The sequence below is a fragment of the Rhopalosiphum padi genome, chromosome 2 (genome assembly GCF_020882245.1).
Source record: "Rhopalosiphum padi isolate XX-2018 chromosome 2, ASM2088224v1, whole genome shotgun sequence".
In the NCBI taxonomy this organism is placed as follows: Eukaryota; Metazoa; Arthropoda; class Insecta; order Hemiptera; family Aphididae; genus Rhopalosiphum; species Rhopalosiphum padi.
This window is the reverse complement of record NC_083598.1, coordinates 55,276,269-55,291,729: the sequence shown is the minus strand read 5'-3', so window position 1 is coordinate 55,291,729 and position 15,461 is coordinate 55,276,269. Positions and strand designations below refer to the sequence as shown.

Here is a 15,461-nt window from a genome sequence, read left to right as displayed (position 1 = left end):
TATTGCCAATCGCCGATAATGAGCTGAAAGAACACAGTAGATAGGCGTATCCAAAGACCGTGGGGTATCCTGTGCGAATTCGCCGCTGGGCTTTCGTCGATCCGACGACGAAGCGTATATTGTGATTTGTATTATTACTTTGTGCGTATATGTGTATTTCTCTAAATTTTGGCCACAAAGGTTCTTCCCTCGGGGTTCGAAGACCGCGGACGGTCAAAAATAGGGGACCAGATGTCCAGCCGCGGAACGAGTAATTCCGGTCCCACAGTGGAAACCACGGGTACAATACAATATAAACGTGTTACAATCGATAAAACTAGTTCGATAGCCTTTCGATGTCCCGAGAACGACATGCCATAAAATATAAAAAATAAAATAATAATAATAATATAAAACTGGATTGACAGGAACGACCGGTATCGGCCCTTCGGCAAAACCCGATCGAACCCCTTTTTTTCTCTGCGATGTATAATATTATTATCGTATATCGGTTCTGGCCGTTCATTCGGATTTCAAACACCGCAGTACGATCGTCGATTCAGCCTTAGCCATGTCACGATCTGGGAACGCGCGTTAAAAAACGATTCGTAAGTATCAGTTATTTATATTTTTTGAGTTTTTACGCGTATTGGTTCCGGATTTCTTTTTTTTGTCGGATATCGGTTTATTGTCTATCGTATCGGTGTTGAAATGTTTCAACGCGCGTTTTCGTGTATCGAATAATACCGTTTTTTTTTTTTTTTGTTTATATTTAATCGATATGAATAATATTAAAATACTGAAAAAACGCGTGACGACAATCGTCTTCCGAGGTTATATTATGTTTAATACAATATACCACAAATCTCTAGTGTGCGCGCACGACGATGACGTTAAAAACAATTTCTCGGAATAATAATAATAATAACAATATTAAACACATCTCGTCGCCGCCATGGCCGCCGTTGACGTCGCCTGTGCCACGGGGCCGTCGTCGTCTTTCCGTCGGCAACGCGTGTGCTCCAGTATAACATTATAATAAATCGGCTCGGAAACTTTATTATTACGACGGGTCCTCTTTATATTTCGCCTTCTTCGTCGACACCGCCGTCGTTTTATCACCAGCAGAGCCGTAACGACTCGCAGAATTATTTCACCCGCTCGTTCGTCTTTTGCCCCGCGAGCGTACACGTTATGTATATAAATATAACGCGCGCGCGTGTGTGTGCTTGTGCGCGAATAATGCTTCCTTTCAACGTGTGTATACATCTACGCGCGCAAAAATACGCACACGCTTACGCATATTATATAACAGAGAGTAATGGTACACGCACGCAGACACACACACACACAAGTGTATAATGTATAATATGTGTGTATAGTGTATGTGCGTGCGTGGAGGGAGAGAGAGAGAGAGGATTGCACGTCAAAACTAAAGTTCGCCCTCTTTTCCCGGGGTTCAGCCATTGTGCCTGCCTGCCGCTGCTATCTAACCCCCGGTCGTCGCCGTCCACCACCTCCGCCGCCGCCTGTCCGAAAAACCCTTCGACTTGCAGCAAGCGGGCTTCATTATTCATACAAAAGTTTTCTCGTCAACATTTTCCTTTGCTCTGCCGCCGCCGCACTCCCGACGTTCCATTTTTGCCTCCTTTTGCCCCGGCTCCGAGGACGTTCTCTGCCGCACTGCCGCCACGTCTCGTCTCGTCTCGTCTCCTCGCGGACTCTCCCCCTCTACCCTGCCCACTCGAACCGTACCCTCTTACAGACATCGCATAAATTATCTATCGACCCAGACCACCGCCACACCTCCCCGCCGGCAAGATCCCTCCGTTTCCTTTCCTTACTACAGCCGCCGCCACCGCCACCACTATACCACCGACGTCGTTTCAAATGTACATATAGTTTTTCCCTTCGACTTTAAACAGACTTCTACTACACGCTTTGTCCATTTACGAGAATCCGCCCGCTCATACTCTCATTCGAATTCCGTTACACGTTTCTACCACTTTATGTACCTTCGTACAGTTGCTACACTGCCGGTACACGTCAAATTTTTCACATTGTTTGATCGTGCCGTAGAGTGTCAATGTCGGCGAAACGATTTATTTTTGTTTCGTTAAAATACGTCGTCCATTCTGCACGCGCATAATATATGAATTCATATTACCATTGCGATAATTGACTTTGACTAATAGCAATAATTAAACACGTGATAATAATAATATTTAAACATATCGTTGCACAAATATAACGGAAACGATTTCTCGACACTGGTAACTTTTTCCAAGTACGATTAATCTCAACAGTTTATTTAATTTGAATCTCTATTTCTTATGTTTGGTTAGGGCCCATGAAGAATTTAGTAGCATCTACGTGATGTTATATAATTGGCAATAATTAAACATTTACATTAATAATATATTAATATAGGTATATTATGATGGTAAATGGAAGTTAAATTTATTTGTAAATAATATAAATACAAATGTTGTAATTCTTTAAAAATTCTATATTTAGATGGAAAATAGTCCCTTTTTTGAAAATTATTAAACATCTACATAATACTCGGTGTCGAGTTTGTATAAATTACAATTATGTTGTATTAAAATACAAACAAATAATACTTTATTAAAAATGAGTTGCCGTGATTTTTTTCTCAGTTTTTTTTTATAGTTTTTGTTTAATAAATAATAATATTATGCTCGGTAAAACTAACTGATCAAATATGTATTAATATCCTATTTCAAGGTTAAAGTAGAACCACTTTTGATATAAAACTGAGAATTTTCGGGGTTCTCTTTTAATTAGAAAAAAAAACGATTATAGTCAAAATAAAAGAATAATATTGTGAATGATATTACACCGGTACAAATTTTGGTTAACAAATTTATTAATAAATTATAACTATAATAATATTATTCAAGACATTTGTGAGAAATACTGTTCTAATAATGTTACTGTTTAATTAGATTTTCGATGCCCGCTCTAATAAAATAATAAGCTAATATTAAAAATATTGAAATATCTGTCAAAAATACAAATCTAAAATCGCAAGTTTATAATATATTTTTACTTATTACTTATTAGTTTAGGTATTAGTGTATAAACTTTAAAAATTATAAAAAGACTACTATGGAATATTATTAATATAATTATTATATTCTAAAATTGATTCTTATTATATGTTGGTTAAAAGTTAAAACTAAGTACTCGCTGACATTTCATCAAAACCATTTTACGCTAGTCGATAGATTTTCCTTACGTTTAATAATCTTAATAGTTTTTCAATTTACAATATTTTTGATAGGCTTAATGCAACTTTATGAATGTTCTTACTAGAAAAAAAGTATTCACACATAAAATCTTATACTGATCAATATAAAAAGTGTACTCAGAAATGTATAGTTACACAATCCTTGGCAATTAAAAACTAACTAATAACACATACTGGTACTAATGAATAATAAAATAAAACTTGTCGGAGTAGTTTTTGTATTACCCTTGGGATTTTATATAGTAAATTTTAACTAAAATAAACTTTATTCGCTTCTTTTACTTTTTGTAATTTAACTGGTTTTATTATTTTACTACGTTTAACTTCGTTATTAATCATAAAATAGTTTACAATAGTTATATACTTAGTGTGTAAAATATATATATAGAGATTATAGATTATTTAAATTAATACATTTAAGGATTTTTTTAACTAAAATATTTATTTATTTTTATTCATCTCAATATAATCTAATCTTATATCGAAGATATATTTTATTCATAACTTTTTATGAAATTGAATAAATGTAGGTATTTTTCCCTTTAATATTTCTATCTATATAGTCCTATTAGTCCTTATGTATTATGTATTATGTATTATGTATTATTAGCTGATATTATTCCGTAAATCTAAGGTATAATTTCAATTTTTCAGTGAACATAACATCTAAAATAAAATACTCTTGATAAATACCCACGGACATGCATTGATGGCAACAATGGACTTAAAAAAAAATACATTTTAATTTTAATCAAAAAAATTATTATATTAAGATTAAATCAAAAATGACCACCGCTGTTTACTGTAAACCAATAATAAATGTTTGTTTCAATCTGTCTACGATTATTATGTATTTTATTATATTAGGTATATCATTTGGCTTCTTAGTGATGTTTAAATTACATTATGATGTGATATACCTACGTATATTAACAAGTTTTTCGAAAAAAATTGTCCATTCTGTCGTTGCACGTATCTACCCGCGCTTATCCTGACCTAACCTAGTTCGTAGGTATAACAATGTTTAGTGCGACGATAATAATAATGAATACGCAGGTTCGTGGCCAGATAGGAAGAAGCGGTGCGCATTCCTCTGACAGGTAAAACCTTTATAGATATATGTACGGCGATTCTTATTGTGGCGCTTACGACATGACGGTAATAATAATAGTAATAATACCCATAGCAAAGAGCTCGGGAATATTGTTATCGTCGAATTCCTACACACACACACATAGACACACGGTATATATATACGCTCGGAAACGGCAGCGGCGTGGTCGAAGTATTTCATATTATACTTAATAGGATTTCTTGGCACGGTTTATAACCTTACGGCCGTAATTCATACGGGTCCCCCTCGACGAGGCCATCCTCCCTTCGTGCCCACCGTGTACTGTGCACATATATAATATGATCTTGTGTTTGTGTGTGTGTGTGTGTGTGTGTGTGTATGTCTATGGTAGTCGGGCCGTGTCGCGTGCACGACGATGATACTGCACACCGATAACGGCAAAGATGCCTTTAAAATGTTTCTCGCGCGCAAAAAGGGTTAGAGCGGCGTGTCGGCGTGGAAGTATAATATATATATATATATAGTGGCGGGCAAGTTCAGCGGCAGGGGGGTTGCGCGCACCAAGAATGTATAGTTCGCCACCGCCCGCGCCACCCTTTTCGGCCGCCAAAGAATCCGTGGCGCGCGCGAGGGGGCGGCGCAAAGAAAATAGGGGATTCTTTACCCCCGGGCCGCCGCCGCTGCCGCCATTATTCATTCGGCTTAGGGTGCGGCGAAGTGGTATACGAGTTTAAAACTGCTGCCGGGTTTCAGTGTGCATATACATATATATTATACTGCGCGCGAGTTCTCTTCCCGTCGCCGCTCTGCAGCTCCGTTTCGCGTCCCTTATCGTGCCCGACAACAAGACGCACACACGCACGGACCACCCTCGTTTTCTCTTCTCCCGTTTCTACTCTTATTCCGCTCTCTTTCGGCCCGGGTAATTTTATCACATTATTATTATAATATATACGCGCGTAGACGGCGACTGAGACGACGTTTGAACTCTTCTTCTCCCTACGTATCGTCGTCGTCGTCCCTTGCTCACTCTTTGTGTGCATGTACGTATGTATGTGTGTGTCTCTCTCTCTCTCTCTTCTCTTTTCACTCGACCGAAAGAAACTCACTGTGGTAGATGAGGGCCCGTGCACGCGTGTATAGCATACGTATATGATATGTACATGTGCAGCCTGGGAATTTAACGTTGTCCTTTAAAAGCCGTCCCACTCGTGTCCGGCGCTGTAAAAGACGACGCGTACCTACGACATATTACTATTACTATTACTATTATATTAATATATATATATAGATATAATGTATAATGTATATATATATTATATTGCATAGCTACAGTCTTCGGGTAGGTTTATTATAATATATTGACGAAACCTTTTTGGCGGGCATACGTGGAAAACGTAATTAATTTCCATTTGCTTTCAAGACTGAGAGATCCCAGCCCCACTATTGTGTACTAGAATACTGAATTGAATAATTATTTTGTTTTTATTCAATGCTATAAAAGTATCTATCGAATGTAAATTGAATCGTTGTCAGTACATTTGGATACCGAATTATCTTAGTAGTTTAAGATTTATTTATTCATTTTAAATAGCATTCTGTACATCAAACTTACATTCTTGAATGCTGTATAGTTCATAATTAAATATAATACATTATATTTATAATATATATGTATATATGTATATATTATTTTAGTATTAATGTGGATATTACATTATTGTATCGTATTAAAAATCTGAAATTATTAATTTGCGGACTAAGCTAATTTATTATTACGGTAAAAGCATCAGTGAAATAATTTTTAAACAATGGTTGTATATTATTACGTATATTTACTAATCCATCTACATATCCGTAATCATAATTATCCATAATGCAAATTTTTAGTACGTAAAGTAGTTTATATTTTAAAATGTTTAAAAACTATTTATGTCGATATTATAAAAATTATTTAATTATTTGAATGTTCAAGTATCTGGAGTTTTACTAATCTATTTAATCTATACAATTATGATTCAATTATAATTTAAAGTACCAGAGTTTGAAACTAGAAAAATAACCATTATAAATTTTTAAGTAGTGTATACATTTAAATGTTATATATTAAACATTGTGTACTGATGTTATAATATCATTCTGGTCAGGATTGCTTAACGGTTTTCTTCTATATATAAACGACGTGCCAGTACCTCAATACCTAGTAAAAAGGATTGGTTTCGGAGTTGTTTTTGGTGTGTAAACAAATTTTTGCATTGCCATTACTAATAATATTATTATGTGCATATTTAGAACTTTGGCATTCGTTTATTTTGTGGTTCAAATAAACTTTCGTCTAACAAACAATAAATTATATTTTTGAATGTCTTTAAAATTCGTCAAAAATATTTAATTAATTTTCCAGTACAAAATGTGACCGGTTTGTTATTTATTTATTTTAATTCTCTTTTGAGAACATGTACCTTACATGTATTATACTTATACGTATACCATATACTGTATAAAGAGAAAATTGAGTCAACGTCCCGTGGGATGACTATAGTGCAGCGCGTGCTACAAAGCTGCGAAGATAACGTCTTACGATAGCCGAAAAGGGGTTGTCATTAGACTTGTTGTCCGTGTTTGGTATAATTGTTGAGGACATTTTTCAGAAGAGGGGTCTGTATGGTCGGCAAGTGCGTGTTCGTGCTGTAACGAGTATACGTATACAATATACATACGTTTAAATTAATGCGCACTTTTGTCCCGGCTATATTTATACCCACCAAAAAAGGGCGACGGAATACATTTTGCAAAAACACGGGCATAATGTTTTTCTAAAGTGTGCGTTGAATATATGATATTTTTGTATAAGTCAACCCTAACCACTGGTTCCGAGGGGCCCATGGCGCGGGATGACGGAGAAGGTTATGAAAAAGTGAATTCCCACGACCGGCAGTTGTGTAATTGGACGCGTTATATTATTTTATATATTATACACGCGTAGGTTTTTCTCGAGAGCACCGCCTCGGTTGGACAAGAGGTGGAAATTAAATATTAATTTTTCCACCGGCCATTGTTTTTTTTGGAAAAGGGATTTAAAATCCCTTTTTAACGGCAGTAGCCACAGTAGCGAGTAACGAGGAACGGGGATTTCGGTCACAATGAATATACATATATATATATAATATATAATATGTATAAGTTATATGCTTTCTCTGTAACCCCAAAAGTGTATGGATCCTCAACCTTTGTATTTTACCTAGAGACAATATTATTCCCAATGGGTGGGTGCAACACACTCCCCGCTAAGCAGTGCTACCAGCTCGTGCCTTTTTGTCCCTATAATAGAATTATTTTACAAAGTATAAAATGTTAAAACTTAAAATGGTGTGGTAGCTTATAAGTACAATAACGGCCGAAGAAATATATATTCAAGTATTCGTCATTTGGCATTTTCGCGACGTCATCACGTTTTATGCCACGAAAGCTAAATGATATTGACTCGAGTTTTAACACCATATCATCACCCTTCATAACGGTGATCTGAATATTTTAAAACATAACGTCGAGTGTCATAGAACGCGCATTTGATTTCGTGAAATACGTTATGTGGAATGATTAACACCGTTTTTATATTGGATATGTACACATCGCACTAGAGAAAATGACGACGACTCGTAAATATCGTAATTGTTGTACTAATGGTCTAAATTAACGGTTCGGCGGTTAAATATTCTGTTGAAAATGTCATTATATTTATTTGATTATTGTAAAACATTTTGTTTGTAACAGTTGTTGGCGGAGTGTGCGACCGAGTCGTTAACTGCCGTACACGATTGGAGAAAAGGAAAAACACGGTAATCGCGTTATCAAAATGTCGTTTTTATTTCCATCACGTAGCACTACGTTAAACCGACCAAAAGTTTAGGATAACGTCACCGTCGCCCACGTCGTGTATACATTTATAGGCGGGGTCACGTAGCGCGTGAGATACTCCGTCGCCCAGTCGTCGGGTTGCGGCGGTCGTTCCGGACACTTTTGACATTTTTTTTTTTTTTAGTACTATAATTCGTTATTTGCTCGTGTTTAGGTCGTCGACGGTGACGGCACGGGATGCTGGAAATACAGTTATCAAACGTTTTCGGGGAAAGGGTTATGTATTTTCGACGAGGAAAGGAAATCGGCGTATAAGTATGGAAATCACAGGTGAACTGTAATCGCGGAAGAAGCATATAATATAATAAGGGAGCAGTGGTTTAAAATATAGAATAGTTCGGTTAATGTTTCATTCGTGTAACTATACCCCTGAGAATATTCTTATCGCGGTCCAAGAACATAACGGCCGCCAATAATTTAAACGAGCTCGGTACCGTAGATAAGAAGACGGCGCGTGTTGTTGTTGTTGTTGTTGCTATACAGTCCTTTCGCGCCATCGTGGTCCTCCGAGGACGCGTTATCGAATCTGACTCGTTCACGCGCAAACTTATATAATAATATAATCGAAGAAAACGTCGGCGTAACGTCTTAAGCTCCTACTCTGTATATCGTATAATTTATTGTGTCGATAATATTATAATTTTACACTACTAAAGTCTAAAATATTTGGAATGTATATACGTCTTCATCACAGAAAACGAAACGAAAATCAAAATTTTTTTTTTTTTGTTAAGCAACTTTTCAGATATTAAAACGAATTCCGTCAATGGTAGAAATCATCAAGACATTCACGACATATTATCATACCTACCTATATACAATAGGCAAATAACATTTTCTTATTTGTCAATAATTATATACATTTTACATATCCGGAGCGTTGTACGCCGCTATGTTTATCGGAGTTAATAGTTCGCGGGTATAAATCGAATGTTCCGCATGTTGTACCGGTAGGGGGTATTTTTCGGTCGAAACTACCCTTATTGCGAGTACACACGCGTATTGTGATTCTTGCGATGACCGGTTAGAATGGCTAAAATGGTGCTACATATTATCTCTTAAAAACATAAAGTATAAATCGTGAGAGTGTTTCTTTCCTTCCATTAATAAGGAGAGCACACCGCCACACAAAAATAAAAGATAAAACTGTGTTGTTTCAAATACCCGTATATTTATATATTTATACGCCCGTGGCGATTAAGTTTGTTCGCTTCAAAGTCTTGCGAATGTGTATACATAGTGTACACACACGCAAATATATATATATATATATATCTAATATATGTGCATGTACATTATAATTAAATGGTGGAAGGGGTAGCGAGCGTGCGCGCTCCGTCGTCGTTGCCAGCACTCGTTCGTTTCTCCTCCAAGTTTGCCGCGTGGCTTTTAATTATTATTAAAACTTAGAACTACTAGCTAATTAGTTGACGAGCCGCTCTCTTGGTTTTCCGCTGTTCGTACCTCGCAGTCCACCCGCCGCGTCTTTTTCGAAGGTCTCGCACGTATTGGCACGCAGGTCTTGGTCGTGTGTCGGGGTGGCGACGACGGGGAGGCGATGGGAGGTGTATGGGGGTGCGAAGCCCAAATTACATTTTCTTATTCCGTTTGCGCCAGTCGCGCGCAATTACGCGGTGCGCCCGGAAAAACCCTTTCGCCGACAATGCGTTAAAGCGCCGCGTGCACGGTGCCGACAGTAATTACGAGCACCTGTATACCTACAGTTACGTTGGCTCTTACTCCGCCACCCCACAAACACCGCCCCAGCCATCACATCCATTTCCTTTTCATTCGCCGATTGTTATTATATTGTTACAATACGATGTCGCACTTACACGAGTTTCGTTATGTACGTCACCCACCCTGCCGCCGACTACCCATCCGAAAACGAGAGCCACCGAATCGCACTGGTGTGGATCTCATAAAATATTCAATGTTATTGAATAGTTTTATAGTTTTTCAATCGTTTACCATATGTACACCACAAAGACTATCGAAATTTAGAGTTCTTTCTTCAAAAAGTATTCTAAACTGTTGGCAAAACGGAACTACTTTTACCCCGCATTTAGTACGGCATTATTACGGTTGTGTAACTGCATGTCTCTTGCAATGCTCATTTTGTTACTCTTTTCCATTGATACAATGTATGCATTTATAATTTATAACGTATTTTTTAAAATACACGTGCTCAGAGAAATATAGGAAAATATTACATATACTACATAACACCTATGTCAATAATAATGTCTATAGTTGTTTTAAATGTAAAAATATTCTATATTTCTATTAAAGTATTAACTATTATTAGTGTTTCAGTATAATATATTTTAAGGTATAAACATACATTTAATGTTATGGCCAATGTAAATACATATTATAAATACTTAATCAATTCATGGTTAATGTTAATATTTGGTTTGGTTATCTTAATTTAAATACATTAAAATATATATATATATATATATATATATATATATATATTTACGATATATATTTACGATATTTATTTATCTACGATAACGATTTCATCTCAGACATTGGCATGGTGGTTATTTTTTTCCCCTGAACTTTTGATTGCCATTCCTCTTTTACTCCTTGTCCATTAATCTTGTACTCCATCTTGCCACTCCCCATTTCTCTACATCATAATATTGATTATTCCTATTAATTTCTTCTCGGGTTTCCTTTCATGTCTATTCCAAACACCCTTTCAACTCCCCTGTGCTCCTTTACTATTTTGAATACGTCTAAACCATCTCAATATAATCTCTCCTGCTTAATCACCAATATAGGGACCATTCCTACACACTCTCTAAAACTCATTTCTTACCATAATTAACCGTGTCAAGCCAGAAGACATCCATCTCATTCTATATAATACTTCTTAGTTTACATCTAACAAGCTTTGCCTCGTGAGTCGTGGTGAATAACTCACTGTTATTGTGTAACCCGATATGTCGTATTAAATATTTAACAAAATAGTTCTAATTTGTATACTATTTTATTGGATCGATTACTTTTAGAGCTACGTAGTAAAAGCTAAAATTTAAATTTAAATACATTTAATTTTATTATAAACTATACAGTATATATGTTTAGAAAAAATATTTTTATAATTTTTATGAGAATATCTAAAATATTTTAAGAATTCAATATGAATTAAGTTGAACATAAAATATAAAATATTTCTTTATCATGAATTGTGTAATAAAACAGTGCTAAAATGTAATTATTAATCTTTACTAATCAGCTATTTATTATTTATCTAGCTGTTTTTATAAGGTTTTAGTAATCATATATAATATAATATATTATATCACAGTATAGGTATTTTATTTTAATTAAAGTGTCGCCGTAAGCCCGTAACAAAGATAATTAATTCAATTATTTTCACAAAATAAAAAACAGAAAAATGCGTTTTTTTATAATGTATAGTTATTATAATAAAATAAACTGTGTTTAATTGTTTTTTTATTTACATATATTTTTTTTAAATTGTATCCAATATTTCAAATCATCTGCTCGTCTTTGGCGTCAAATGTGCAATTGGAGTACTCATTTAATAGTCATGATATGAAAAAATAAACAAAGATTCAAATTTTAAATATTTTTTTTAAGAATTTTTTTATGAGTTTTGTAAACATTTTTGTTGTATTATTAATTTGCAAGATGTCACAATAAAAAAAAAATGTTCATTGTTTTGTTAATATTTTTAATACATAGAATCATTTGTATACAATAATGTACATGTTTAAAAAGGTACACTGTAAAAAAAATCAGTGTTTTATAATAGATTAAAAAAACTAAGTTGTGATCTAAAGTCAATTTTATATATAATTAGATAACAGAATTTCTTACCACATTCCTATTATTAGTTAATGCTCAATAGGTAATAATATAAAGGAAATAGCTTCCTATATGAATTATAATTTAGTTTTTATCTATACATCAAAATATGAGATGGTTGATATAAATATTATTAGTTGCCTATTTATGTTTAGTATAGTAAACTTAAATATAAGAGTATTTTAATACACGTTTTTTAAATAGTGGGTACTATTCATATGATTAATTTGTATCAATATTTGATTTAAAACAGAATATGTGTTTAATAAATAGGTGATATAGTTGAAATAGGTGAGTACAAGTTAAATAAACAATTTACAATTTAGATAATTTTCGTTAAAATTGTATACGAAAATAATCAACAAATAAATTTAATCTTATTTAAGTAAATTATATTCATTGATTTTTGTTTAGATAAAAGATATGTATTTTAAAGTATTTATTTGAGTTGTTGATTAGTATAATACACTTGAATGGTGAATTGTTCTATAAGAAATATTTCGAATACTTCAGGAGATAATATGTACAATGTACATTCAAATATTTGTTCCATTTCTTAGGTCAATACGTTTTTTACTGATAAAACTAAATAATGAATATTGTTTTTCATAACATATTACATAACTACACTGAACAAATTGCGTAAATTGTTTTGTATTATATAGTAATTTATTGTTTTAACTAACATTTTACAAAGACTGCTATAAAGAACTAAGAGCAATTGATTTATTTCTTCGAGACGTAATTATTCACACAACAAAAAAATGTGTTGAGTGGCAATCTCAAATTATACATCCCTGAAGAATGAGAATACAATGATATTTTTTGTATTAGTACACTGCACATACGGACGAATCAGATAAAATAATACATTATTCATCGGCTTATTTGTTTCCCGACTGTAATAGTGCGTGATGTAATAAATTCGTAATTTAAATCGAATTTCACGATCGAAAATAAGGACTGTATCTTTAAATGTATTTATTTATGATATAATATAATCAGTAAATTATTATGGTCGTAACTCGTAACTCGTAAGCGTCAATATCCAATAATTGAATAATTTAATAACGGTTTATCGAATATCAGAGGTCGTCCGTTTACTCGATTCAAATATTATTTTAATAGTGATTCGCACACCCTTCTTACCATACCGACCGTAACCGTATATAATAACATCATTTATGCCGAGTTGCGTGCATACGTGTATAATAATATTATTATAAGGCCGTTGTGGTTGTGATCGATGAGTTTTCGGGGGTGGTCGTGATTCCTCCCCCCCCCCCCGTAACTGGTTGGACGATTGCTGCAGGTGAACATTTATATTAATAATAATTATTAATAAGCGCGATGACGGGACTAGGGTGGTTGTGGCGCGCGCGAAGACGGTCGAACCGCGCGAGGGTGATACAGTCGAGTCGTACACGTCGTGCCGCCTAACCACGCGCACATAATAATATTATATTCCGTGTTGCCGCTTTAATATTATAGACATTTTTCAATAACCTTATAATATTCGTTTCCTCGATAAACGGTATCCGTTTAAAATATATAATATTATATTATATGGATAGATCGTGCGTGCGGGTCGGGCGTACCCATATATATATATATAGTATAATTATAATATTCCGCGTAAAACGAATTATTTTGTGAATGTGTAGAACGGATTTGAAAAACACCGACGGACGACAGCGTGTGCATTATTAAAATATTTATACCGACCGAAGACAAACCCTCGGAGGGGCGAGCGACCGCGCGAGAGAGGAGCGTGTGCGTGGCGGGTGATGTTGGTGGCGGAGGGGGAGGGGGGAGGGTGGTGAGGTGTTTGGCGGTTTTAAAATCTTGATTCCTCCTCGGGCAAACGAAACGGCATTCGCGAGCGCGCACACGCACACACGCGGAACGCACGGTGGAAAACATTTCCGACCAATGGGGAGCGACCGATTTTAATTGCTTTTTCCTCTTTTACTTATTCCCGGGACGGCGGCGGCGGGCGGCCAGGAGCGGAGGAGTCTCGCGCGCGCTACGAAAAGTAGTTCAAACACAGTGTACCGCTCCACCGTTTCCTGTTTGCGAGCGCGCACGCACACGCACGCAGTCGGCGACCCCACTCCGCTCGCGCCGCGCGGATCTATATTTTCTCAGCGTTTTCCGTTTTCTTTCTGCCGCGCCCGCGCGCCGCCGCCGCCATTTGTAATAACCCCCAGGCTTAAAATCCCTTACGTCGCCACCGCCTACCCCTTTCTTTTACTGCCATTCCGCCGTGTACACACACACACACACACACACACACACACACACACACACACACACACACATATATATATATATACTATAATTCGCCCGTGAGAGTACGTGTGGGGTTCGCTTTTATTGTGTGTACATACGCGTGTGTGTGTGTGTGTGTGTTTGTGATTACACACTCACACATATATATGTAATATATTTTCTACGTCTCTGCTCCCTTCCCCTCCGCGCGCGGCTACTGCGCGAATAATTCTCTTCGCTACAGGATTTTCTTCGAATATTTCCATTTGCCCAGTCTTTGCTCTTCGGCGTGCCTGTCTCTCTGTGCGTACGTGTGTGTGTCGACTTATCGATTTTTTCCCCTAATATGTATATATACATACATATATATAATATATCTACACACACATATATTATGTTTATATATATATATATATATTGTATTGCTTGTACCGGCTGCTGCAAGCAACGGCTGGTTACAGGACGATTGTTTATATATACCTATTATATACACACACATATTATACGTATATATAACATTTTAGTATGTTTTCAATATATATATATGTATACTGTATGTTGTAAATATTCCGCGCTCTTTTGCTATAATCCAGGAAAATACGTACATATATATTATATATATATATATATATATAAGTTGATATCGTGCTCATCAACGTAAATTTTATTATAATATACTCGTCTTTTTTCTACACGTTTTACCCTAATCGTATCTATGTGTAGTTGGTATAATTATCGTTTACCAAAACAATTAAGTTTTGTACAAATTGATACGTTACGTTCTAACATCTGAAAATAACAGAGCTCGCTGAGGGTCGGCTATTGCAGTTGATTCCAAGTACAGAGTATGAACATGGATTTGTATCTTTCAGCTTTTTTCAGCTTTTCGTTTGATTATCTCTACGGGAAAAAATGATGTAGTTCAATTAGTGATAACTGATAACTCGTAGGCCATGCCAGAAATCTGCTGACTGCTTAATTATACATTTAAACTGTACACTATAAATTATGTTGATCATAGAAACAATAATTATTACAAGTGTAGTGTTTAAAATATAAATTAAGTATTACTAGAGATTTCAGTCAGTTGTTTGAAAT

The 15,461-nt window shown here is 35.3% G+C and overlaps 1 long non-coding RNA gene across 1 annotated transcript in view; it reads left to right on the top strand.

The window, feature by feature from the left end:
- The first annotated feature begins 498 nt into the window (after positions 1-498).
- LOC132922807 (uncharacterized) overlaps positions 499-15,461 on the top strand; it is a 50,789-nt gene continuing 35,826 nt past the window's right edge. Inside the window, exon 1 of the long non-coding RNA XR_009661051.1 lies at positions 499-587. This is a non-coding gene — a long non-coding RNA (uncharacterized LOC132922807). The remainder of the gene's footprint in view (positions 588-15,461) is intronic.